Source organism: Balaenoptera physalus (assembly GCF_965194825.1).
Source record: "Balaenoptera physalus genome assembly, chromosome: 5".
Lineage (NCBI taxonomy): Eukaryota > Metazoa > Chordata > Mammalia > Artiodactyla > Balaenopteridae > Balaenoptera > Balaenoptera physalus.
In genome coordinates this window covers 15216895-15243100 of record NC_138884.1, presented here as the reverse complement: position 1 = coordinate 15243100, position 26206 = coordinate 15216895, and the positions used below count along the sequence as shown (strand labels likewise).

General features: G+C 37.3%; 1 protein-coding gene across 7 annotated transcripts in view; it reads right to left on the bottom strand.

Moving 5' to 3' along the window:
• BMPR1B (bone morphogenetic protein receptor type 1B) overlaps positions 1–26206 on the bottom strand; it is a 413799-nt gene that overhangs the window by 249193 nt on the left and 138400 nt on the right. Inside the window, exon 1 of one of the 7 annotated variants that reach the window (XM_082461772.1) lies at positions 15449–22754. The exons of the other annotated variants lie outside the window; for them this stretch is intronic. The gene's annotated coding sequence lies outside the window, so the exon portion shown is untranslated. Of the gene's footprint in view, positions 1–15448; positions 22755–26206 lie in introns of those variants that run through there. 7 annotated transcript variants of the gene reach the window in all.

The following is a 26206-nucleotide window of genomic DNA, read 5'->3' as shown; positions in this document are numbered from 1 at the left end:
CTTTGGACATGATCACCAAATTTAACAAGGTGTTCTTGAGAGAAACAAAATAAGACAGGTCCCCGGAGCGTCCATTCAAAACGGCAGATGCATCTGAACTCCAGAGCAAACTCCTCTAGGCTAATGTTTTGGTTGGCCTTAAAGAAAAATTATAAAATTTAAATATATTTAAGTAATACTTTAGAACATAGGAAAACTCGTTGCTCAAGTCTGGCTAGCAAGCATAACAGAAAAATTAGAGCAATATAAGGCCTAATTGTTCTCTATGGATAAGACCAAGAAGAATTTGGTACAAATTTTGCAAAATCTGTAAAACATCTGTTCAGAAGAAAAAGCACTAAATGTCCTACAGTGCAATCTGGAGGAACATACCTATTTTTCATTAACAGTATTTCACAAAGTCATTTATTGTTGAGTCACATATATCAAAGCTGTCATTTTCAAAAACAAACAGGAAAGAAAAAAAGAAAATGAAATTTATGCCTTGCAAGTAATCTTTGCTGCATGAAATTGGATTGCTACAGAGTTCCACTCACTAAATTCATATAAAGCCCTGACTGCGGCCTGCCATTGTTCGGCACAATCCAATAAAAGTTAATTCTCACCAATACCACCCTTCCACCACCACCACCACCAGCACCACCATTCAGCTTTAAAAATCTACTCGGTTCTTTACATTATCTTTTTGAACAGATGGTTAATGTCCTTACGAATATCCAAACTCTATTAAAATTCCCCTAGTACCATGTCCAAGTGTCAAAGCACTTCTGTGCTTTTCTTTACATGTGAATTTGACCTGGACTTAGAATATCTTTAAGGCATCTGCTCTGACTTGTTTTTCTAATACTGGGTTAAAGATTTGGGCTGATCTGTGACTATTCTCAAAATAATTATTTTAACTATGGACAACATTTAGGATATAGCTGGCTAAGTTTAGGGAGCCAGTCTGTTATAGATAGATAGATAGACAGATAGATAGATAGATAAGTAAATAAGTAAATCAGCAAAATTAACTGATTTATATTGGCACAGACGGCTTATCTTTAGCCCTATTAATTCTTAGGCTTCCCTATTATCACTTGTTGTTTCTTAATTAGAGATTAATGGGAACATTAATGGGAAAATAATCATTCTTCATCATTCTTGTGTCCATCTCTTTCTCTAAACTTGCATCTCTAAAAAAATACTTATTTCTTGGGTAAAAAAGGAGAGAGATAATCATACATTGTGAAACTGACTAAAAGTATATGACATTTATGCTGTTCTATGTGTGGTATTGAAGGAATCCACATTCTTAGACTCTGGATTGCAGCAGGATAGGTCTTTCTAAATAGGAAGAGAGAGATTGGCAAATTTCTGATCTAACAGATACAAGTTCCACTACTTGGAAGAAGAGAGAAAAAGTGATCCAATGGATATTTTGTACAGGCAATTCAAACTCTGCACTTAACAGGTTAAGGAACTAAGGTCTAAACAGACAGGAAATTTTACTTCTAGGAAAGTAAATTAAATTAGGAAGGTCTACGCAAAAGTACAAAAGGCTTTCATGTATCAGTCAAAATTCATTCAGTGGCAATGCTTTATTTAAGCTAACTTACACATAAAGGAGATTTATTGGTTCCCATAACTGAAAAGTTAAGAAGTAGGATGAGCTTCAGGTAAGACTTGATCCAATGGTTCATGAAATAACAAAGGACCCATTTCTCCACTATACCATTTTAGCTCATTATTCCAACACTGGGACCAGCAATTCCTGAGGCTAAATACTCCCCTTCCCCAAGTTCACCAAGAAAGAAAGCATTGTTGTTCTAAAATGCTCTATGATTCAGTTTGACTGAATTGGCTTAGGTCACATACCCAACCTGTATACATCACTAGAGCCAGAAGAATGAAATACACTCATTGTCTTGATCTAAAATGTATGCAGGAAGTAAAGTCTGCTTTTCTGGAAATTCATAGATACTCAGAAGGAAACCATAGATTATCGGTAGGAGAAAAGTTGGCAAATGAATGCTAGGGAGGTAGGCAAATAGTCCACCCTACAAATCAAGTCTGGGACACATTCTGATCCTGAGACTTTTGCCTCTGCCCTTTTTTAAAGTCTCTGTTTTGATAGATTATGGTGAGGTAAAACAAGAATAAATTTACACTGAAATGAAGCAGAATGTCACTAAATGTCCCTATTCCAAATTAAGGTAGTTAATGGACTGGGTCTCCCAATAGGCTCTTACACCTTCCCGAATTTTGTAATCAAGAAGCATAAAGAGGGCTTCCCTGGTGGCGCAGTGGTTAAGAATCCGCCTGCCAATGCAGGGGACACGGGTTCGAGCCCTGGTCTGGGAGGATCCCACATGCCGCGGAGCAACTAAGCCCGTGCGCCACAACTAGTGAGCCTGCACATCTGGAGCCTGTGCTCCGCAACAAGAGAGGCCGCGACAGTGAGAGGCCCGCGCACCGCGATGAAGAGTGGCCCCCGCTTGCCACAACTAGAGAAAGCCCTCGCACAGAAACGAAGACCCAACACAGCCAAAAATAAATTAATTAATTAATTAATTAAAAAAAAAAAAGAAACATAAAGAAAAAGATTAATATTGTTTTTCTCCGATTTATGAGTAAAGTTTTGCCTAGAAATATAAGAGCAAGAAGTCACTAAACAAGGAAATAGTTCAGCTGGTAGGATGATTTCAGTAATTCTACAGCTCCAACTTTACCTTGCTTGTCCCAGAAAAAGTGAAGACAAGTAACTACAGTTGCCAAATAGGAGTAACAGAGATATATCAAGTAAATGTTTTAAATGCCTAAGGGCAGGGAGGAAAAGGAAAATTATTCTCAGAAGGAAGAGGAATTTCTTCCAAAATGAAAGAGAATACCACAGTCCCCAGCACACCATATGCTACTCAATACATAACACCCTTAAACTGGGTCCCATAATAAATAATTGGAAATGACTGAGTGCTGAAGACAACACCCCCCAAACCCCCAAGAGTAGTTTACTCACCATGTTATTTAGCTCCATACTGTAGATTCACCTAAGGCCAAGTCCAAGCCAGACCTTTCAAAAGATTGTGGCAAAGAGATTTGGAACCCAAATTATCTTTGAGCTGAAAGATCACCTCATCTAGTATATTTCACACAGCCTAGGGGTAGGGATAAATAGAGCAAAGGAGGTTTCATAAGGACTCCCGCCTTCCACTATTACCTCTCCAAGAAGAGCATGTCTGCTCTTATCTATTATACAAAAATAGCTCATCTAAACTTATTTTAAAAATATTTTCACGTTAAAAAAAATTTTTAATGCTATTTTACTGTGGTAAAAACACATCATATGAGATCTACTCTATTAACAAATTTTCAGTGTAAAATACAGCGTTGCTGACTCTGGGCATAATGTTGTACAGCAGACCGCTAGAGCTTATTCATCTTGCGTAACTGAAACTTTATGCCTGCTGTTTAGTAACTCTCCATTTCCCCACTCCTCAGCCCCTGGCAACCACCATTCTACTCTTTGATTCTATGAATTTGACTATGATAGATACCCCATGTAAGTGGAATCTTGCAGTATCTGTGTTTCTCTGAATTGATTTTTTCAGTTAGCATAATGTCCTCAAGGTTCATTCATGTTGTTACATATGGCAGAATTTCCTTCTTTAAGGCTGAATAGTGTTCCAGTATGTATATCCCATATTTTCTTTATTCATTCATCTGCCCATGGATGTTCACGTTTTTTCCACATCTTGGCTATTACGAATAGTTCTGCAATAAACATGGGAGTACTAATATCTTTTAGAGATCCTGGTATCAATTCTTTGGATAAATACCCAGAAGTGGGATGGCTGGATCATATGGTAGTTATATTTTTAATTTCTGAGGAGCCTTACTGTTTTCCATAGCGGCTGCACCATTTTACATTCCCACCAACAGTGTGCAAGCATTCCAATTTCTCCATTTCCTTGCCAATACTTGTATTTTTTTAAATAACAGCCATCCTGACAGGTATGAGGTGATATCTCATTGTGGTTTTGATTTCTTTTTCCCCAGTGACTGGTGATATTAAACATTTTTTATGTTCCTGTTGGCCATTTACATGTCTTCTTTGGATAAAGGCCTATTCAAGTTCATAACCCATTTTTTAATCAGGTTAATAGTTATTTTGCTATTGAGTTATAGGAGTCTCATATATTTTGGAGATTAATTCTTATCAGATAAATGGTTTGCAAATATTTTCTCCCATTCTGCAGGTTGCCTTCTTACTCTGTTATTTGTTTCCCTTGCTGTGCACTAGCAGTAGTCCCACTTGTTTATTTTGTTTTTGCTGCCTGTACTTTTTATATCATATCCATAAAATTACCGGCAAGATTAATGTCGTGAAAACTTTCCCCTATGTTTTCTTCTAGGGGCTATACAGCTTCAGGGTTATGTTTAAGTCTTTAATCCATTCTGAGCTGATTTTCGTGTATGATGTAAGAGAAGGGTCCAGTTTCATTCTTTTGCACACGGATGCCCAGTTTTTCCAACACCTAAATACATTCTTTTTTGATCTGAGAAACTTAAGTTCTAGAAGGTTCAATCATATATAGGAATCCAGTCTAAATGCCAGAACTTGAAGCCAGGGCTCTGGAATGCATTCAACAATGATTGGGCATATACTATTAGTAGTTACCCGAGAGCAATCTCTGTAAACCAGACACCAATCACCAAAAATAAAAAATGAATCAAAATATCTAAACAATCCCTTCAATTTCAATACTTCCTTTCATGAACATAAAATTTCAGAGTACAGCAGACCCTTGAACAACATGAATTTGAGCTGCACAGGTCCACTGATAGGTGGACTTTTTTCAGTAAATATACAGTCAGCCCACCCTACCCACAGTTCCTCATTCACAGATACAGAGGGCGAACTATGAGACTTGAGCACCTGTGGATTTTGGTATCTGTGGTGGGTCCTGGAACCAATCCCCTTCCCTCTCCAGATACTGAGAAATGACTGAACATAGCCTGTTGCATTTATATCCCAACTCTGCTGACTTGCCACATGACTGTGGGATAGCTTCCTAACTCTCTTAAGACTCAATTTTCTCATCTGCAAACAGGAATAACATAATGCTACCTCTACAGGATTAGAAGACACACATATATATATATGAAATGAATTCGGAATTGAGAAAGTATTAAATATATGTTAACTTGTAATATTAACTGTAAACAACTCAGAACACTATTATGAATTCTATTACTGATGTGGCACAGGGTTTGTTTTTCATTTTCAAACTTCACCATCATGTACATAAAAAATGCACACAGGATATTCAATAGAACAATTATAATGACAGCAAAGTGTCTTATGAAGAAAAGCAAGCTGGCTAAAGATGGGTTAATTATACACAAGAATATTCTGCATGACTAAGCATTTTAGAGGCCCACAATGGAAAATGAGTCAATGAAACAGCACTTTTGATGTGAGTTCCACTGGGATGAAAGAATCCAATGGCAGCACAGAAGCAGTGGTAAGCACTCTACGTAATCTGGCCCCTCAGAATTGAAAATGAAGGGAAAAGTTTAGCACAACCTACAGAAGATGTGTTGGCAATGGTTAAAATATTTCATAATTTGGGGTTTGAACTTAAAATGACAAATGTAAGCTCACAGAAGAAGATGTAAACGATAACATTTATCTTTAATAGACAGGGTGTGGTTGGTTTTATGGATCGTACAAATAAGTTGGTTCTTATTCAAAATAAAGATACAGCAAGGGGTCATCCAGAGAGAATATCTGGCTTTAAGGAGTAATTTTTCATATATAAGTAATAGCACGTTGACTAAAGTTATTTTACATAGATAGAGAATTATAATATATATTAAAATTGAGATTAAAATTTCTTGGAGTCACAGTGATGAGGAAATTATCATCAAGGGTTTCTCTCTGCTTTAGATTTTGCAATCTTTTTTATTTTTTAATTAATTAATTTATTTTTTTTTAGCTGTGTTGGTTCTTCGTTTCTGTGCGAGGGCTTTCTCTAGTTGCAGCGAGCGGGGGTCACTCTTCATTGCGGTGTGCGGGCTTCTCACTATCGCGGCCTCTCCTGTTGCGGAGCACAGGCTCCGGACGCGCAGGCTCAGTAGTTGCGGCTCACGGGCCCAGTTGCTCCTCGGCATGTGGGATCTTCCCAGACCAGGGCTCGAACCCGTGTCCCCTGCATTGGCAGGCAAATTCTCAACCACTGCGCCACCAGGGAAGCCCTAGATTTTGCAATCTTATATCCAACTTTGAAAGAAAAAATATAATTGTATGAATAAAGGACTATTAACAGGGCTTCTCTGGTGGCACAGTGGTTGAGAATCTGCCTGCCAATGCAGGGGACACGGGTTCGGGCCCTGGTCCGGGAAGATCCCACATGCCACGGAGCAACTAGGCCCATGAGCCACAACTAGTGAGCCTGCGCGTCCGGAGCCTGTGCTCCGCAACAAGAGAGGCCACGATAATGGGAGGCCCGCGCACCGCGATGAAGAGTGGCCCCCACTTGCCGCAACTAGAGAAAGCCCTCGCACAGAAACGAAGTCCCAACACAGCCATAAAATAAATAAATAAAAATTAAAAAAAAAAAGACTATTAACAGACAACTGAAGGTAGCAAAATCTAACTCATTTCGTACTTAATATTGTATAATGTTCTATTTGTGGTTTGCTTTCTATATTATACATTGATGTTGTATTATTACTAGTATAACAGAATGGCATAAGTATTATACACATGCACCACACCCAAGAAATATCCACATGTTATACACATAAGAAACATGCTAAGAAAAAGAGAATAATTTTGTCATAAAGAATTGCAAACTCAAGATTATTTAAAATATAAGAATCTTTTTAATCAGCGTATTTCAATTACAAAGAAGAACTCTACTCGCTTTTCTCCTTCACCAACTTCCAAAAAGATACTTCAAAATTCGCAAAAATCTCAATATTTCGTTTAGTTTTAATGCTATCAACCTGCATGGAGACAGGTTGTACTACCTTCCTACAGCATACAGTATTTCTACTCTAGGCCTTACTGAAGTATGACTCATAATTCTGTTCACATGTCAACATTAACCAAGCTAAAAACACTAAGTTCATGGTGTACCTCAAAAATATCCTGTTCAGTGTCTAGAAGGAAGACAGGTTCAGAATGCCAAGCAAATGCTTGAGACTGAGAAAAACACAACGTCAGGCCCTGATGAGGGAATAGGAGTTTCAATTCTGCCACTACAATTCTTCTTTAAAGTTTAGAAGGTACTTTTTTTAGTATAGATACATGTAATGTAATGGTTAATAGGGGGTAAAAACATACTTCCTTAGCCTTTTCAGAGGAAAAAAAAGATAATGAAGCAAAGAACTTCGAACACATTATTCCAAGACTAAATGTTCACAGATAACCATGATTAGTTATCTCCCCTTGAAAGAACACATAAAAATATTTAGTTACTTGTATTTTTTAACCACCTGAAGAAACAGTAATTTACCAGTGCCAAACTTTCAAATGAACATTAAAATCCATTTCGGATCTATCTGTGATTTGATTTTCTTTCAAAAATGTAATGAAGTGAGTATTCTCTGAAAAGGGGGTCGCTGTTTACAATCAGGCAGCATTTGGCATGTTCTGTGTTCTGCCTATGCTCCTTGGCAACAACAGTACAGCGAACCAGGATTTTTTTTTTACTGCTCTTTCTGGGTATGTTTGACAACTCGTTACTCCCACAGTCTTTTAACATGGGGCTTCCTCAGTCAGGGATGCAGATCCCACCCCAAGCCCATAAAACAATTAGTGGGAGGCCTTGGCATTGCATTCAAAGACCTTTATAAAAAGCGAATGTAAAAAAAAAAAAAAAAAAAAGCGAATGTAGCTGGCTGTGTGAAATTTGACGTGTGGGAAGCCCCCATAAAACTCTTTAATGGAAACTGGGGGCCTCTTCTGGAAAAGGTTGAGAAGGTGGGCCATCGCTGTATAATTAATGCAGTTTTTAACAAGAGACAATAAGCATTTCAATAAAAACAATCAAAAAGCAATAAAAACTTTAAAACTCTGGGCAATACTTTACGTTTATAAAAGAAGTTGAAATGACGGCTCTTTAGAAAGAGGAGTTTCCTTGTGTATTGGCGAGGTGGTTTTGTTTGTTGTTACATTTAGAAGAATTTCTCAAGATGCCTTTTAACTCACGGAGAAAACACAATTAACATCAATTTTCCTTTTTTCAACGTTCCTACCACATCTGGCTTTGTTTTGTTTTATGATTCCTTTTTTCTTATTGAAATACAATTGACATGAAACATTTATTAGTTTCAGATGCACATCATAATGATTTGATGATAGATGTATATATTATGAAATGACTACCACAGATTAGTGAATATCCATCACCACACATAATGTGTTACAAACTTTTTTTTTCTGGTCATGAGAACTTTTAAGATCTACTCTCTTATCAACTTTCAAATATACAAGGCAATACTGTTAACTCTAGTCACCGTGCTGCACATTATATCCCCAGGACTTACAAAAACCGAACTCATAGATACAGAGAACAGACTGGTGGTTGCCAGAGGCAGGCGGTGAGGGAAATGGGTGGAAGTGGTCAAAGGCACCAACCTCCAGTTATAAGAAAAATAAGTCTGCCACATCTGTTTTCTTCTTTTTAAGATTTTTTTTTAACATCTTTATTGGAGTATAATTGCTTTACAATGGTGTGTTAGTTTCCGCTTTATAACAAAGTGAATCAGCTATACATGTACATATGTTCCCATATCTCTTCCCTCTTGCATCTCCCTCCCACCCTCCCTATCCCACCCCTCTAGGTGGTCACAAAGCACCAAGCTGATCTCCCTGTGCCACATCTGTTTTTAAACCTCATACAGAATTGAGTTTGCAGAATCTCCTGGAAATTCTGAACCCTAAAACAGTGAAAACTTGCAAGAACACACTCTTTCCACCAGTGGCACAACAATCCAATACAGAGTTCAAAGAATTATTAATATTCATATACAATTGAAAGACAATTACTTTTGAAGAACAGAATAAAGAATATGACAACACAGTAACAGCACTGTTCCTTTTATTCACCAACTTTTCCAAATAGAAAAAAATGACTCAAAGTATATCCTAACATAGTAGCATGATCCTAATCGTGGTCTTGGGGCTTACATTTTTTGGAAAATTAATTTTATTGGTAATCCCCATTCCCATACCAAAGGCTGGATGACTGGATCACAGAATTTACCCGTAATATAGAAAGGGCTCAGCCTATGATGAAAGGGAAGCCCCAACACGCAGAAGAAGATCTGCCCCTTTTGACCATGGGAGAGTATGGAAAGGAAAGACAGATGGAGAGCAAGGAGATCAAATTTAAATGACTTCACAAAATTAGGCTGTATGGCCTGAACCTTTTACTGGGGGAGAATGGCGGGGGGAGGGGGATGGGAAGTAAAGAAGTATCTCTGTTAAAACATCCAGTTAGATATAAGGCACCCAAAGAACATCTCCCCTAGAGACCCACATCTCAGGTATAACCTGGGGGAGGCTGCAGGCCTCTAAAACAATGTTCATTAAACTTTGCATGAAGACCTATTACTAGGTCGTAAATCCTTTACCAGGTCACAAGTACCATTTTTTTAAAATTTATTAGAATAATATAGAAGATGCCAAGTTTATCTTAAGTAGCAAAGATAAATATTGATTTGTGAAACTTGTTTCCATGCTATAGTTTTAAATGTGTTTACTATAGTTCATAGCCTAGCAGTGTGAAAGCAATTGCCCTAGGAGAAGACCAACTATCAGTTCAACTCCATATATTACATGACATGGGAATATTAATACAGCTTGGAAGAGGGTGGTGACAGATATACCTACAGCAGCACTTCTGGGAACTCATGGTATGGGTATGGCTTGCAAGGGATTCAGAACGTCCCCCAGGTCCTACTGAGAGGTAAAACCCACTGAGAGGGCTGGTGAGCTGGAGGAGGCCCAGGATCAGAATGAAGGACTGCATTATTTGAGGTCTTCAAAAGTAAAAGTAAATAGCTGGGATCATGGGCTTCAGTAGTACATACCTACACATGCTGATCAAAAAGGCCAGCGAGAACCAGGCGCCCCTCAACAGACACATGTCTAGACTCACATCAAACCAGGCTCCCAACAGCGAAGAACTCACCACCACTATGATGAACACAACACTGACTAATTGTCACAGGAGAAGTAAGTTTCCTGAGACAGGTACAGATGATATCTTACAGAGTAATATGGGAAGAGATAAGATAAAATAAAAGATTGAGTATTTACACCAAACAGAATCAACAAGAACTGGCTAAAAAATTATTAACTGGCAAGGTTATATTTTTAAGAGCCAGGTACTTGGCAGAGTGAGTTCATGAGGAAAATTTAAATCTATTAAAGGTAGAAGTCGTATTTCTTTGTGAATAGTAATGAGTGAAACTACCCTCTTGCTAAATCTACCACTTAAGATGAGTCCACACATAAGAATAAAGAACTTAACTTCTAATTAACTTGCTATAATATGCATATTTATACAGTTTTAGTAGAATTACCTCAATACTTAAATCTGAGAAAATTAGAGAATAGTATCTTTCATTCCAGAATAATTTAGTTGGAAAAAATCCTTTTTGGTTGTTATATGCAGAGTTGTTGGTAAGATGATCAGGTGTGTTTATGCATATACACAAACAAGTGGCAACTATGAAGCAACATTAAATAATCATGACATGATGTTATATATAGAAAACCTTAAAGACTTCACCAAAAAATTTTAGAATAAATAAATTTACTAAAGTTGCAGGATACAAAATCAATATATAGAAATCTGTTGTGTTTCTACACACTAATAATGAACTGTCAGAAAGAAAAATTAAGAAAGCATTCCCATTTACAATTTCATTAAAAAGAATAAAATATCCTGGAAGAAATTTAACCAAGGAGGTGAAAGACCTGTACACTGAAAATAAGATATTGATAAAAAGAAATTGAAGATGGCATGAATGGAAAAATGTGCTGTGCTCATGAACTGGAAAAATTAATACTGTTAAAATATCCATAATACCCAAGACAATATACAGATTTAATGCAATCCCTACCACAACTCCAATGGCATTTTTCACAGAAAGGAACAAACAATCCTAAATCTGTAAGGAACCACAAAAGACCCCAAATACCCAAAGCAATCTTGAGAAAGAAGAACAAGGCTGGAGGCATCATGCTCCCTGATTTCAAACTATATTACAAAGCTATAATATCAAAACAGTATAGTACTAGCAGAAAAACAGACAAATAGATCAATGTAACAGAATAGAGAGCCCAGTAATAAGCTGATACATACATGGCCAATTAATTTATGACAAAGAAACCAAGAATATACAATGGAGAAAAGTCTCTTCAATAAATGGTGTTGGGAAAACTGGACAGCCACATGCAAAAGAATGAAATTGGACCACTATCATACATCATACACAAAAAACTAATTCAAAATGGATTAAAGACTTCAACTTAAGCCCTGAAACTATAAAACTCCTAGAACAAAACAGGTGGTAAGCTCCTTGACATCAGTCTTGGTGACGATTTTTTGGATTTGATACCAAAATCAAAGGCAATAAAAGCAAAAATAAACAAGTGGGACTACATGAAACTAAAAAGCTTTTGCACAGCAAAGAAAACCATCAACAAAATGAAAAGGCAACCTACTAAATGGGAGAAAATATTTGCAAGTCATATATCTGATAAAGGGTTAATATGCAAAATATACAAAGAACTCATACAACTCAATAGCAAAAAAAATCTGATTTAAAATTGGGCAGAGGATCTAAATAGATATTTTCTCAAAGAAGACATACAGATGGCCAAGCTACATGAAAAGATGCTCAACAACACTAATCAATAAGGAAATATAAATCAAAACCACAATAAGGCCTGTTATAATGGATATATCAAAAAGACAAGAAATAGGTGTTGGAGAGGATGTGAAGGAAAGGGAACACTTGTGTGCACTATTGGTAGGATGTAAATTGGTGCAGTCACAATAGAAAACAGTATGAAGTTTCCTCAAAAAAATAAAAATAGAACTACCATACGATCTAGCAATTCCACTTCTGGAATTTATCCAAAGAAAATGAAAACACTAGCTTGAAAAAGATATGTGCACCTCTGTTCATTGCAGCATTATCTGCAATAGCCAAGATATGGAAACAACCTAACTGCCCATCGGCAGATGAATGTATAAAGAAAATGTGGCATACACACACACACACGATTATTCTTCAGCCATAAAAAATAATGAAATCTCGCCATTTGCAACAATATGGACGGACATTGAGGGCATTAGGCTAAATGAAATAAGTCATACAAAGAGAAACAAATACTGTATGATCTCACCTATATGTGGAATTTTTAAAATACAGACAAAACAAGCTCATAGACACAGAGACCAGACTGGTGGTTGCCAGAGGGGAAGAGGGTGGGTGCGATGGGTGAAGGGTGTCAAAAGGTACAAATTTCCACTTATATGATAAATAAGTCATGGAGATGTAATGTACAATACGGCAACTAGAGTTAATAACACTGTATTGCATATTTGAAAGTTGTTAATACTGCATGTATGGTGATGGATAATAGCTAGAATTATTGTGGTAACTATTTTGCAATACATACAAATATCAAATCATTATGTTTTACACCTGAAGCTAATATAATATTGAATGTCAATTATACCTCAATTTAAAAAAACATTAAAAAGAACACTGAAATCAAATACTTTACCATCACCACCACCCCAAAAGTGCAGATTATGTGCTAAGTACCAAAATATTAATCATATAAATCATAACTGAAAATTGGTATTTACATTTGTATTTATATGTCATTCCTTTATCCTAATATCTTCATTAGTTAATTAACTGTCTTGATTTCAAAAATATTTATTTAAAGAGAAGAAAAGATGTAACATTTGTCAAACTGGGCAATTATATTCAAATTATCTTAAACTAATTTTAGAACTGTATTTTACAACTCAGCCTGAACTAGAAAGGTCAACTTATGTGTGCTTTTGCAAGCATGAGGGGAGGGGTGAGAATTGATCCAGAGATGGTAATTCAAAATCATTTTGATAACTACCTCCTTCCCTGAAAGTATTAAAACTTCATTGGCTTTTTCAGAATAAGATTCAAACAACTCATGTTCTTTCCAGAACTCATGTTTGTGGTTTTAATTATAAAAGGAAGAAAAAAATGTAAGGGCAGCTAAAAAGTCAATGCCAATGAAAGATGAATGATCACTCAGTTTTAAAGATTTCAAAGCATGGACAGGTGACTTAATTTACATAGACCCTTCAAAGCCACAAATGCAAAGTTCGAGGCGTTTTATTACTGGTATCTGCCAAGGTTGCGGAGCCATATAAATCTTTTAAATAACAGGGTAAATCATCTTTAGTCATTTTCAAATGACTTACACAACAAACCTTCAGATTTTGAATGATCAAAAGCTCCCTAAGAGATATGATGTGATCATTAGCTCTACTGTGTACCATAACAAGTATTACATAATGTATGTAGTACTACTTAAATATATGCACATTATGAAACACATTTTAATACCTTGTAACTCTAACAAGAGAAACTTTTAGACTTTTTGAGTTTTTGTCAAAATGGGATTAAATATGTTTTCACTATAATTAACCTGTATGGTTCCCTTAATCCCATGACCACCTTTCTCTGCTTTATCAACGTTGGTCATCCATGCCCACAGGCAGATCCTGAAGATTACCATGGCTCCTAAATATTCCATCTCAAAATTCACTTTTTCATACATCTTAAACCATAACCTTTTCTCCTCCAAGCCTACGCACCCAACTATATCAACTAAGGCTATTCCTTGACTTCGTTGGAATCTCAAGTTCCTTGAATCTTCAGTTCTCTCAGAATCCATCGTCCTTCTCTTTCCTCTACATGCTAACCCACGATCAAGCACGGGAGTTCCTCAGTTCAGTCCTCTGCACTCTCATTATCTCAACTTATGCTCTCTCTCTAAGTGAACACATTCTTGCTTATAGCTTCAATTACCAAATGTCTACGTCCAGCCTAAACCTCTATTCTGTGTCTCGGGCCTGTATATTACAAAACCAAGCTCATTTGCTTCACCCACAAACCTGGTTCTTTTTCAACGTTCTCTTAGTGAATAAGTCTCATCTCTTCAGTTGTTCAAGCAAGAAGTCTAGAAGGCATTTTGAAACCATCACCAGACCCTGTCCGTTTTATACCCTATTTATCCTTCAAATTTATCCACTTCTCTCCATCTCTAGCACCCAAACCTAAGCCTTTAATGACCTGCCTACATAAGTCAAATAAAACTCAACAGGTGCTCAAAGCATCATATGCATCTACTTCACACCAATTATCAGTCTTGCAATTTCACATTTTGTAGTGTGATTATTTGAACAATGTGTATTTTTTCCCTAGGCTTGTACTGTCCAATTAGATAGCCACTAGCCAGAACATGCAGTTATTTAAATTTAAATTAAGTAAAATCTAATAAAATTAAGAATTCAATCCAAAGAAGACATGCAGATGGCCAACACGCACATGAAAAGATGCTCAACTTCACTAATCAATCGGGAAATGCAAATCAAAACCACAATGAGATATCACCTCACACCAGTTAGAATGGCTATTATCAAAAAGACAACAAATAACAAGTAGAGACAAGGTTGTGGGGAAAAGGGAAGCCTCGTCTTCTGTCGGTGGGAATGTAAACTGGTGAAACTATTATGGAAAACAATATGCAGATTACTCAAAAAATTAAAAATATAACTACTATATGATGCAGCCATTCCACTCCTGGGTATTTAACCGAAGAAAATGAAAATACGAATTCGAAAAGATATATGCACCCCTATGTTCAATGCAGCATTATTTATAATACCCAAGGTATGGAAGCAACCTAAGTGCCCATCTATTATTGGTGGATAAAGAAGTGGTATATATATATATATATATATATATATATATATATATATATATATATATATATATACAATAGAATATTACTCAGCCATAAAAAAGAAGGAAACCTTTCCCTTTGCAACACATGGATGGACATAGAAGGTATTACGCTAAGTGAGGTAAGTCAGAGAAAGACAAATACTGTACAATTTCACTTACATGTGGAATCTAAAAAACAAATCAAATGAACAAACATAACCAAACAGAAACAGAGTCATAGGTGCAAAGAACAAACAGATGATTGCCAGAGAGTAGGGGGTTTGGGGAGGAGAGAAATGGGTGAGGGATATTAAGAGGTACAAGCTTTCAGTTTTACAACAAATGTGTCACAGGTATGAAACGTACAGTGTGGGGAATATAGTCAATAATTATGTAATATCTTTGTATGGTGACAGATGACAATTAGACTTACCATGGTGATCATTTTGTGATGTACAGAAGTATCAAATCACTATGTTGTGTACCAGGAACTATTACAGTCTTGTAGGTCAACTGTACTTCAAAAACAAATAAACAAACCCACAGAAAAAGAGATCAGATTTGTGGTTAACAGAGGTGGGGGGAAGGGGGAGAAGGGACTGAATGAAGGCAGTCAAAAGGTACAAACTTCTAGTTGTAAGATAGTTAAGTGCTAGGGATGTAATGTACAACATGATAAATGTAATTAACTCTGCTATAAGTTATATTGATATATCAAAGTTGTTAAGACTAAATCCTGAGTTCTCATCACAAAGAAAAAATACCTTTTCCGCATTTCTTTAATGTTTTATCTACATGAGATGACGGATACTCACTAAACTTATTGAGGTAATCATTTCATGATGTATGTAAATCAAATCACTATATTGTATATCTTAAACTTATATAGTGCTGTGTGCCAATTGTAACTCAATAAAACTGGAGGGAAAAAAAGAATTCAGTTCCTCGGTTTCACTAGCTACATTTCAAATGCCTAACAGGCCACATATGGCTTAGCAGCTACCATACTGAATAATACAGATAAACAACATTTCCATCATCTCTATTAACAGTGCCACACTAAAATGTAAGCTGCATGAGAGCACTTTGTACCCACCATCCACAATCTGACACTTATCAGAGGGCCTGAAACATAGCAGGCCATAGGCACACCCACACACAACTACTGAGTAATAATGAACGTAAGACAGTGAGACAACAATCAGAAATCATTCGTGGTTCAAATCCATCACACTATGAATCTCACTTACTGTAGTAGCTCCAATCCTTATAAGAACTGGTGAAAAGAAATGACTTTTTAAAAGTCATAATTATCAGCAGTGGCAGAAATTCTGGATCTCATTCCAACGGGGGGGTATCGTTGTTGTTATTAACCTTAGGACTCATTAATGCTTCTCAGATAAGTTTATAAGATACTAACGTAAATCTTACAGCATCTATTGCTGAAATGGAAAAGGAAAGCAGAATGCACAGTCTCTACTTATGAACTAAATAATACACATATATTATCTACCTGGCAATTATTTCCTACTAAAATCTTCATTAGCTATAGCTAAAATTATATTCAAATAAAAAATTAAATCAAATCTCCCCAAATCCAAAGATTGTCACCTCTCCCAAAAGCAGTATAACATGTATTTAAAACTAATGTTTCCTAGGAGTTGTAAGAATTTTAAACAACTTTAAGAAAAACGGACTTTGAAAATTGGCTGGAAAAGCAAAAAAACAAAAGAAACAAAACACACTAAGCACACTATGGTAGAAAAATCAAAGTCAAAATGATGCACATGAAATGCTACATCAAAATTTAACATTTAACTCTAAGAGTTACCCTCCCTGAATTCTGAATTTCAGAATCTACACCTGTACAGGAAGACATTTAGCTAGTATTAATACTCAAGTAAGTTAAGGAGAGAAAAATGCCCTAAGAGGACATATCCGAGTCACCTGCAAGGCTTTCTCAAGCTGCTTATAATTCTGAAATCCTCCTACTCCTTCCTAGGGATTCTAACATACCCTGGTTGTAGAGGCAGCTGATTGCCCAGCAAAGATTCACGGTCATCTTCCGTGGCACTGAGTCGTTGAGAAGCAGTGGTCCAGCGGGGGACCGCATTCCCCATCCTCCTTTGCATTTAGGTAGAGCCCTGTGGCTGCTTTTCACCAATGGACCATGAACAGAGGTGACGTATGTCACTTCAGGGCTTAGCGTAGATAAAAAGCTGACAGGCCTTCTCCACACTCTCTCTTCTCCCATATGAAACTTGGATGGGAATACCCAAGGCAGCTTTGGAAGCTGTATGCTAAAGACAGTGGATCATCTATCAGCCTAGATCCCTGAGCAGCTATATGAAGCCAAGCCCTCTCGCCTCCTACCCAACCCCCAGCCACCCCATACCCAGGTACCAGTCAAAAACTCTCATCTTGTACTTTACTTAGGTGAGAAATAAATACCTAGTGTGTTAATCCATTTGTATTTAGAGATTTATATGTTACTAGGACTAGATTAACCTTGGCGAGTATATGCCTCTATGTGGGCACACCCCAAACCACTGCCCAAGGTTGAGACTTATCACCATGGTGAGTCACCACTACAAATGGGAGTACATTACATAGATGTACTGGAGCAGAAGGGAGACGGAAAATGCTATGATTGTAGTATTATATAATACTTCTCAAACCCCTGATATTGGGATATCAATTATCAGGGCTTAATTTACATTCACTTATGCAAATATTAATTCGATATCATATTATCTCTTTAAACGATCTGGCAAGTATCATGAGGTAAATAAAATTTCCTAAATTTCCACAAACTACAACAAAAACTACAGCTACTAAGAGTCCTAGAAATAGAGGGACCATTAACTATAAACTTCAGCAAAACCAAGTTGCCTGTAGTTCTTAAACACAACATTATATTTTATGATACATACTTTCTTCTCTGTTCATATCAGCCAACAAGCTTCCTTTATGTTTCAAAACACAGCTCAGATGTCACCTTCTCTGAAAAAACTTCAATCCCCCCCTCAATCCTTGATAGAGTTAATCATTGCCACTTCTTGCCTTTTTCACACCATATTGTAATTTAGTGGTTTACACATCAATTCTCTCTTCTAGATTTACTAACCAAAAGTTTGAATCTCATTCATCTCAGAAGCTGGCACCAAGTCAGTAAAATGTGCACTCTAAATAAATATTGATAAATGAATGAGTGAATAATTCTCTCAGCTCATCTCACTGTACAAAGACAAGAAAGTAGACTAGTCTGTTTTGCATACATTAGCATGTATCAAATATCCAAAAACAAGTCAAGGCGGTGGAAAGCAGGATACAGTATATGTGGTTAATGTAAGTACTGGATGAGTCAATTTAATCTAAAAAAGGTTCTCTTTTATCAATAAAAATTTTTATACTGATTATCTGAAATTTTTAATACTGTAGTTTAACTTGAAAATATAGTAGAAATAAGCAGTTATATATTAAAAAAAAAAACCCACACATTTCTACACATTTATAAATGATATCAAACAACCAAATTTAACATGTATCATTTACTAGGCTTGACTGAGTCTAATTTTTTGCCCCTGGCCTGTAATGACAGGAAACAATTCAATAGACTTGAATTTACTTCGGTAACCACCTCAGGGGTCCCAAAGTAAGCTCATAGCACTTCTATGACCAGAGATACTTGGTATATTTTTTCTTTAATTTTGAGAGAAAAATAATACTGCAGAGAATAATATGAAATGAGGCATGATTTGAAATAAAAATCACTTCTCATGCGGCCAGAAGGTTCTCAAAGGAAATATGAGAGTACCTTTCCTTATCTCAAGGTCCCTTAGTTGTCAGAAATGTACCTCAGCCTTGCAGAGCTCCCTGTCTAAAGTAATCCCAGAATCTTCAGCGGGAATATATGACCAAAAGCTCCACTGCTAGATCTGGGAACATATTTTAAACCAACTTTGCAAACCTCGAATGCCTTTTACAGGCTCTTAAAAATGACAGGAAAGCTTCAAGTACAATCTTCTCTGACGGTGTTGGTGAACGAGAATGCCCCTTTGGAACCCAGCTCAGAAACTCTTTGTTCCAGCTACAGAAGTAACTTAAAGGGAAATATGAAAATTAATTAACATTCCAGGGATCCCATGCAACCCCAGGCATTTGGAAGAACAACAGGTTCCACAATCTCCAGCCATTCAGCCATGTAGAGGCTTCTGAGTGGGATGGTCCAGAACTGACCTTGAACGTGTGCAAAGGCCATCTACACTACCACAGTGTACCTCTTGCAACACCTCACAAATGATGACACGGAGAAGGAGAAAGGACTGAATAGTATTTAAGATCAGGAAGAGGGAGGAGAAACTAAACTGGGAGAAAGTTTTCAGGAAAGCATCTTCATAGGCCTACTAAGTAAGAAGACTGACTGTGACGGCACTTATCACTAAAATTTGCTTACGCTGTGCTAGGTATTCTAGGCACCATACACATATTAAATATTGTAATCTTTACAACAATTTCGTAAGTTGGGCACTATTATTATCTCCACTTTATACCTGAGAAAGCTACAGCACAGAGTAATTAAGTACCTTGCCCAAGGCCACACACCTATAAGTGGCAGAATCTGACACTCATTTTCTAGACTTTGCACTCTAGTTCTACATGACAGCTGCCTCTCATTTTGGTTAGTTGGCATGGATCAACCTACAGTATAGTGGATTAGTGCCCTCCAAAAATTCATTCCACCCAGAACATTGGAGAAAGGGTCTTTAGCAGAAATAATTAATTAAAATTAGGTCATGCTGGATTAGGGAAGGCGCTACCTCCAGTGATTTATATCCTTGAAAGAGGAGAGGGCACACAGAAATAGACACAGAGAAAGAGACCATGTGTAGATGGAGGCAGAGACTAGAGCGGCACAGCTAGAAAGCAAAGAATGCCAATGACTGCCAGAAGCCAGCAGATGCTAGGCAAGGGCAAGGAAGGATTCTTTCCTAGAGCCTTCACAGAGGGAGCGTGGTCCTGCCAACACCTTGATTTCAGACTTCTGGCCTCCAGAACTATGAGCGAAATAATTTTTGTTGTTTAAGCCACCAAGTTTGTGGCAATTTCTCACAGCAACCCTAGGAAACCCAATCCAAGGAATAAGATTATGACAAGGACATCAGCATCTTGGTGGAATGAGACGTTCCCTTTGTCTCGTCCCTTTGATCTACATCTAGTAAAACATGCATGATTCAAAAAAAGGTTCCTTTTCTGCCCAACACATTAGGATGCCAGAGAGACCCACACATCTGTACATCTGAATGTGAGTGGACTGGACACACAGAGCAGCCAGCACTGGGGTCCAGCAAAGGCCCCACCCCAGACCCCAGCCTTGACAGCCGAGCCCACGGCCCCAGAGAACTCGGTAGCAGCCGCAGAGGCAGCACACACAGCTGCAGCCTCTCAGGCACAGCAGCACCTGCAGTGACAGGGGACCAGGCAGCAGAGGTGGTGGGGCCTGGGACCCTGTCTCTCCACCCGCTGCAGTGCCTGCAAATCTGCCCCTCACCCACAGTGGCAGGTGCTCATGAACCTGACAACTCCAGCTTCCCCATACACTCCCCCTTTCTACACTGTGGCAGCACCGCCCATGACCCAGGCGACCCTGGACATGGCGGACGAGCCTGCCAACATGGTGCCCTCAGTAGCAACATCAGCTACAGCAGCGAAACTGGCAGTAGCAAAGCACCAGCTACCCTGGAGGTACCAGCAGTGAGGACAAGGGCACTGGTAACACCTCTGGCGTAAGTGGTGGAGGGTGGGGAGCACCAATTCTCAGAGACATCTCAGAGGCAGCTCAGGTGAGAGAAATCAAAAACTACTGCTACAGCTCCATCTACTGAAAAGCAAAAGAAGGGCCTCTAAATACCAATCTGTTGAACTGTTAGAATCAAAGTAAACAAAGCTTTACTTAAATAAGAAAAGTGTTCACTACTCCAAATACACCAGCAAAAGAACAGCTCATCAAGCACCATGAAAACCCACAGTAGGGGCTTCCCTGGTGGCGCAGTGGTTGAGAATCTGCCTGCTAATGCAGGGGACACGGGTTCGAGCCCTGGTCTGGGAAGATCCCACCATGCCGCGGAGCAACTAGGCCCGTGAGCCACAACTACTGAGCCTGCGCATCTGGAGCCTGTGCTCTGCAACAAGAGAGGCCGCGATAGTGAAGAGGCCCGCGCACCGCGATGAAGGGTGGCCCCCGCTTGCCGCAACTAGAGAAAGCCCTCACACAGAAACGAAGACCCAACACAGCCAAAAATAAAATAAATAAATAAATAAATAAAAAGAAAAGGCCTATCAGAAATCTAAATAAACCATGTAATATAAAAAATATTTATTAAAAAAAACACCACAGTAATATTATCACAAAAAGAAAATTATAATTCTCCAGAAACCAAACTTAAAATCACAGAAGACTGTAATCTGATAGGGAATTCAAAATAGCTGTCACAAAGAAACTCAATGAGCTACAAAATCTCAGAAAGACAGTTCAATGAGCTCAGGAATAAAATTCATGAACAGAAGGAATACTTTACCAAAGACGTTGAAACTCTAAAAAATGAGAACCAAACAGAAGTTCTAGAGCTGAAGAACTCAATAAATGAGATGAAGAATGCATTAGGAAGCGCCAGAAATAGAGCAGATCATTTGGAAAAGAAAATTAGTGAGCTCAAAGACAGAAATCTGAAAATGATTCAGGTAGAAGATGAGAGAGAATTAAGATTTTTTTTTTAAATGGAGAAACTCCACGAGAACTATCCAGCTCCCCTAAGAAAAGGCAACACAGGGATACTGGGTACCCCAGAAAGAGAAGAGAGAGAGAAGAAAGCAGAGAGCTTATTTAAAGAAACAATGGTTGAGAAGTTCCCAAACCTGGGGAAGGAACAAGGTATACAAGCCTACTGAACTAACAGAACAGCTAATTATCTCAATGCAAAAAGACATTCTGCAAGACACATTATACTAAAACAACCAAAGTCAATAACAAAGAAAGAATTTGTTCTGTTCAAAACAAACGGGGGGAAAAAAAAGACAGTAATGTACAAAGGTACCATTAGGCTATCAGTAGATTTCTCAGGAGAAACTGCACTGACCAGAAAAAGGTACAGTGACATACTCAAAATATTGAAAGATAAAAACTGTCAGTCAAGAATACTCTATCCAGCAAAGTTACCTTCAGATAGGAAAGAGAAACAAAGGCTTTCCCAGACAAACAAAAGCTGAGAAAGTTATTACCACTAGACCTACCTTGCAAGAAATGTTGAAAGGAGTTCTTTTATCAGAAACAAAAAGGCAAAAGTACACAAAACTTTAACACATTTTTGACCGGAGGCATATTACGGCCACAGGCATTGGTTTCTGCAAAAATCCCCTGGTCAATAATGTGTTAAATAAGGCGATAAACAGACAGAATCAGAAAATTTCAACTCTATACCAGAACAAGTTGCTAAACAATTATAGTATAAAGGTTAAAGGAAAAAAGCATCAAAAATAACTATAACTACTTTGATTTGGTAACAAATGCACAACAACAACAAAGAAATAATTTGCAGTAAAAAACTGGAAAGGAAAAGGACAAAACCTGTATACACACAAATGAAGGTGAGGTGCTACCAGCAGAAAAAGGACTATGTTATCTATGAGATGTTTTATACAAATATCATGATAAACACAATACAAAAACGCAGAGCAGGGGGCTTCCCTGGTGGCGCAGTGGTTGAGAATCTGCCTGCCAATGCAGGGGACACGGGTTCGAGCCCTGGTCTGGGAAGATCCCACATGCCTCGGAGCAACTAGGCCCGTGAGCCACAACTACTGAGCCTGCGCGTCTGGAGCCTGTGCTCCTCAACAAGAGAGGCCGTGACAGTGAGAGGCCCGCACATCGCGATGAAGAGTGGCCCCGCTTGCCACAACTAGAGAAAGCCCTCGCACAGAAACGAAGACCCAACACAGCCAAAAATAAATAATAAATAAATAATAAATTAAAAAAAAGAAAAAGAGAGAATATGGGTCAAGTGCTGAAAAAGACCTTAGATTTTAAAAAAAAACAAAAAAAAAAAACAACGCAGAGCAGAGACACGAAACAAAAAAAAAAGAAGACCCTGAGAAACATCATAGAAAACCACCAAACTAAAACTGCAGACAAAAACACAAAGGAAAAGGAACAATAAAGATATACAGCAACTAGAAACAAAAGATAGAGAGAAAATACCAAGTCCCCATTAACAATAATCACTCAATGTAAATGAATTGAATTCACCAATCTAAAGACACAGAGTGGCTGGATGGATTAAAAAACAAGACCCAACTATATGGTACCTCTAGGAGACTCACCTCAGCTCTAAAGACAAACACAGGCTCAAAGTGAAGGGATGGACGATGATACTCCACACAAATGGCAGCCAAAAGAAAGTGGGTGGAGCTACACTCATAACAGACAAAATATACTTCAAGACAAAAAAAGGTAACAAGTGACAAAGATGGGCATTATATAATGATAAAGGGGACAATCCAGAAAGAAAACAGTATTTATTAATAAATATGCACCAACACAAAAGCACTAAAAAAATATAAAGCAATTCTTAACAGATCTAAAGAGAGAAACTGACAGCAGTACAATAATAACAGGGGACTTTACATCCCACTTACATCAGTGGATAGGACATCCAGACAGAAAGTCAACAAGGAAACACAGGTCTTAAATGAAACATCAGATCATACAGATTAACAGATATATACAGAGCATTCCATCCAACTGCAGCAGAATACACATTCTTCTCAAGTGCAGATGGAACATTCTCAAGAACAGACCATATGTTGGGACACAAAATCAGTCTGAATAAATTTAAGAAGACTAAAAATCATATCAAGCATCTTTTCCAACCACAATGGTATGAAACTAGAAATCAACTACAAGAAGAAAGCTGGAAAAATCACAAATGTGTGGAGACTAAACAAAATGCGACTGAACAACTACTGGGTCAATGGAGAAATCAAAAAATACTAGAAGACAAATGAAAATTAAAATATGACATACCAAAATCTATGGGATGCAGCAAAAGAGGTACTAAGAGGAAAGTTACAGCAATACAGGCCTAACTCAGGAAACAAAAAAATCTCAAATAATCTAACTTTACACCTAAAGGAACTAGAAAAAGAAGAACAAACAAAGATCAAAGTCAATAAAAGGAAGGAAATAATAAAAATCAGGAAAATTAATGAAATGGAGACTAAAAAGATGATAGAAAAGACCAATGAAACTAAGCACTGGTTTTTTGAAAAAACAAACAAAATTGAAAAGCCTTTAGCTAGACTCACTAAGGAGAAAAGAGAGAAGGTTCAAACAAATGAAATCAGAAACAAAAGAGAAAAAATACAAAACATTGTAACAGATTACAATGAACAGCTATAAGCTAACAAAATGGACAACCTAAAAGAAATGGATAAATACTTAGAAGCATACAACCTTCCAAGACTGAATCAGGAAGACATAAAAAATCTGAATAGACCAATCACTAGTAAGGGGATTGAAGCAATAATCAAAAATCTCTCCCAAAAAACAAAACTCCAGGACTAATGGCTTCACCTGTAGATTCTACCAAACATTCAAAAGACTTAATTCCTATCCTTCTCAAACTCTTCCAATAATACTGAAGAAAGGGGAATGTTCCCTAACACATTTTTTCAAGGTCAGTGTTATCCTGATACCAAAATAAGACAAGGATAACACAAAAAAGAGAAAATTACAGGCCACTATCACTGATTAAACATATACGCAAAAATCCTCAACAACAATGTATTAGCAAACCGAATTCAACAATACTTTAAAAGGATCATACACCATGATCAAGTGGGATTTATTCCAGGGATGCAAGGATGGTTCAACATCTGCAAATCATTCAACATGATACATCACTTTAACAAAAGAAAAGATAAAAATCATACAATTATCTCAATAAATGCAGAAAAAGCATCTGACAAGATTCAACATCCAATAAAATGGGTATAGAAGAACTGTACCTCAACATAATAAAGGCCATAGATGACAAACCCACAGCTAACATCATACTCAATGATGAAAAACTGAAAGCTATCCTTCTAAGTTCAGGAATAAGACAAGGATGCCCACTCCCACTACTCTTATTCAACACAGCATTGGAAGTACTAGAGTAATTAGGCAAGAAAAAGAAATAAAAGGCATCCAAATTGGAAAGGAAGGAAAACTGTCACTATTTACGACATTTTATATACAGAAAACCCTAAAGACACCACCAAAAAAAATTAGAAATAATAAATGAATACATTAAGTTGCAGGGCACAAAGTTAATATACAAAAATCTGTTGTATTGCCATGCACTAACAATAAACTTGCAGAGAAAAACAATTAAGAAAACAATTCCATTTAAAATCACAACAATACCTAAGAATAAATATAACCAAGGAGGTAAAAGACCTGTATGTTGAAAACTATAAGACACCGTTGAAAGAAATTGAAAGAGACACAAATAAATGGAGAGATATTCCATGTTCATGAACTGGAAGAATTAACATTGTTAAAATGTCCATATTACCTAAAGCAATCCACAGATTCAATGCAATTCCTATCAAAATCCAAGGACATGTTGCTGTTGTTGTTTTTACAGAAATAGGACAAAAAAATCCTAAAAATGCATGAAAATACAAAGGATTCCAAATAGCCAAAGCAATCCTGAGGGAAAAAACAACAAAGCTGGAATCATCAAAACTCTGATTTTTCAAATTATACCACAAAGCTATAGTAATGAAAACAGCATGGTATTGGTGGAAAAACAGATACACAGATCTATGAAACCAAACAGAGAGCCCAGAAATAAACTCACACATATATGGACAACTAATTTACAACAAAGGAGATACAAACATACAACGGAGAAAGGAAATTCTCTTCAATATGGTGTTGGGAAAACTGGACAGCCACATGCAAAAGAATTTAACTAGACCACTATCTTACACAAAAAAATTAACACAAAATGGATGGAGGACCTGAATGTAGGAGCTGAAACCATAATAATCCCAGAAGAAAACATAAGCAGTATGCTCTCTGACATCAGCCTTAGCAGTATCTTTTTGGATATATCTGCTCAGGCAAAGGAAACAAAAGCAAAAATAA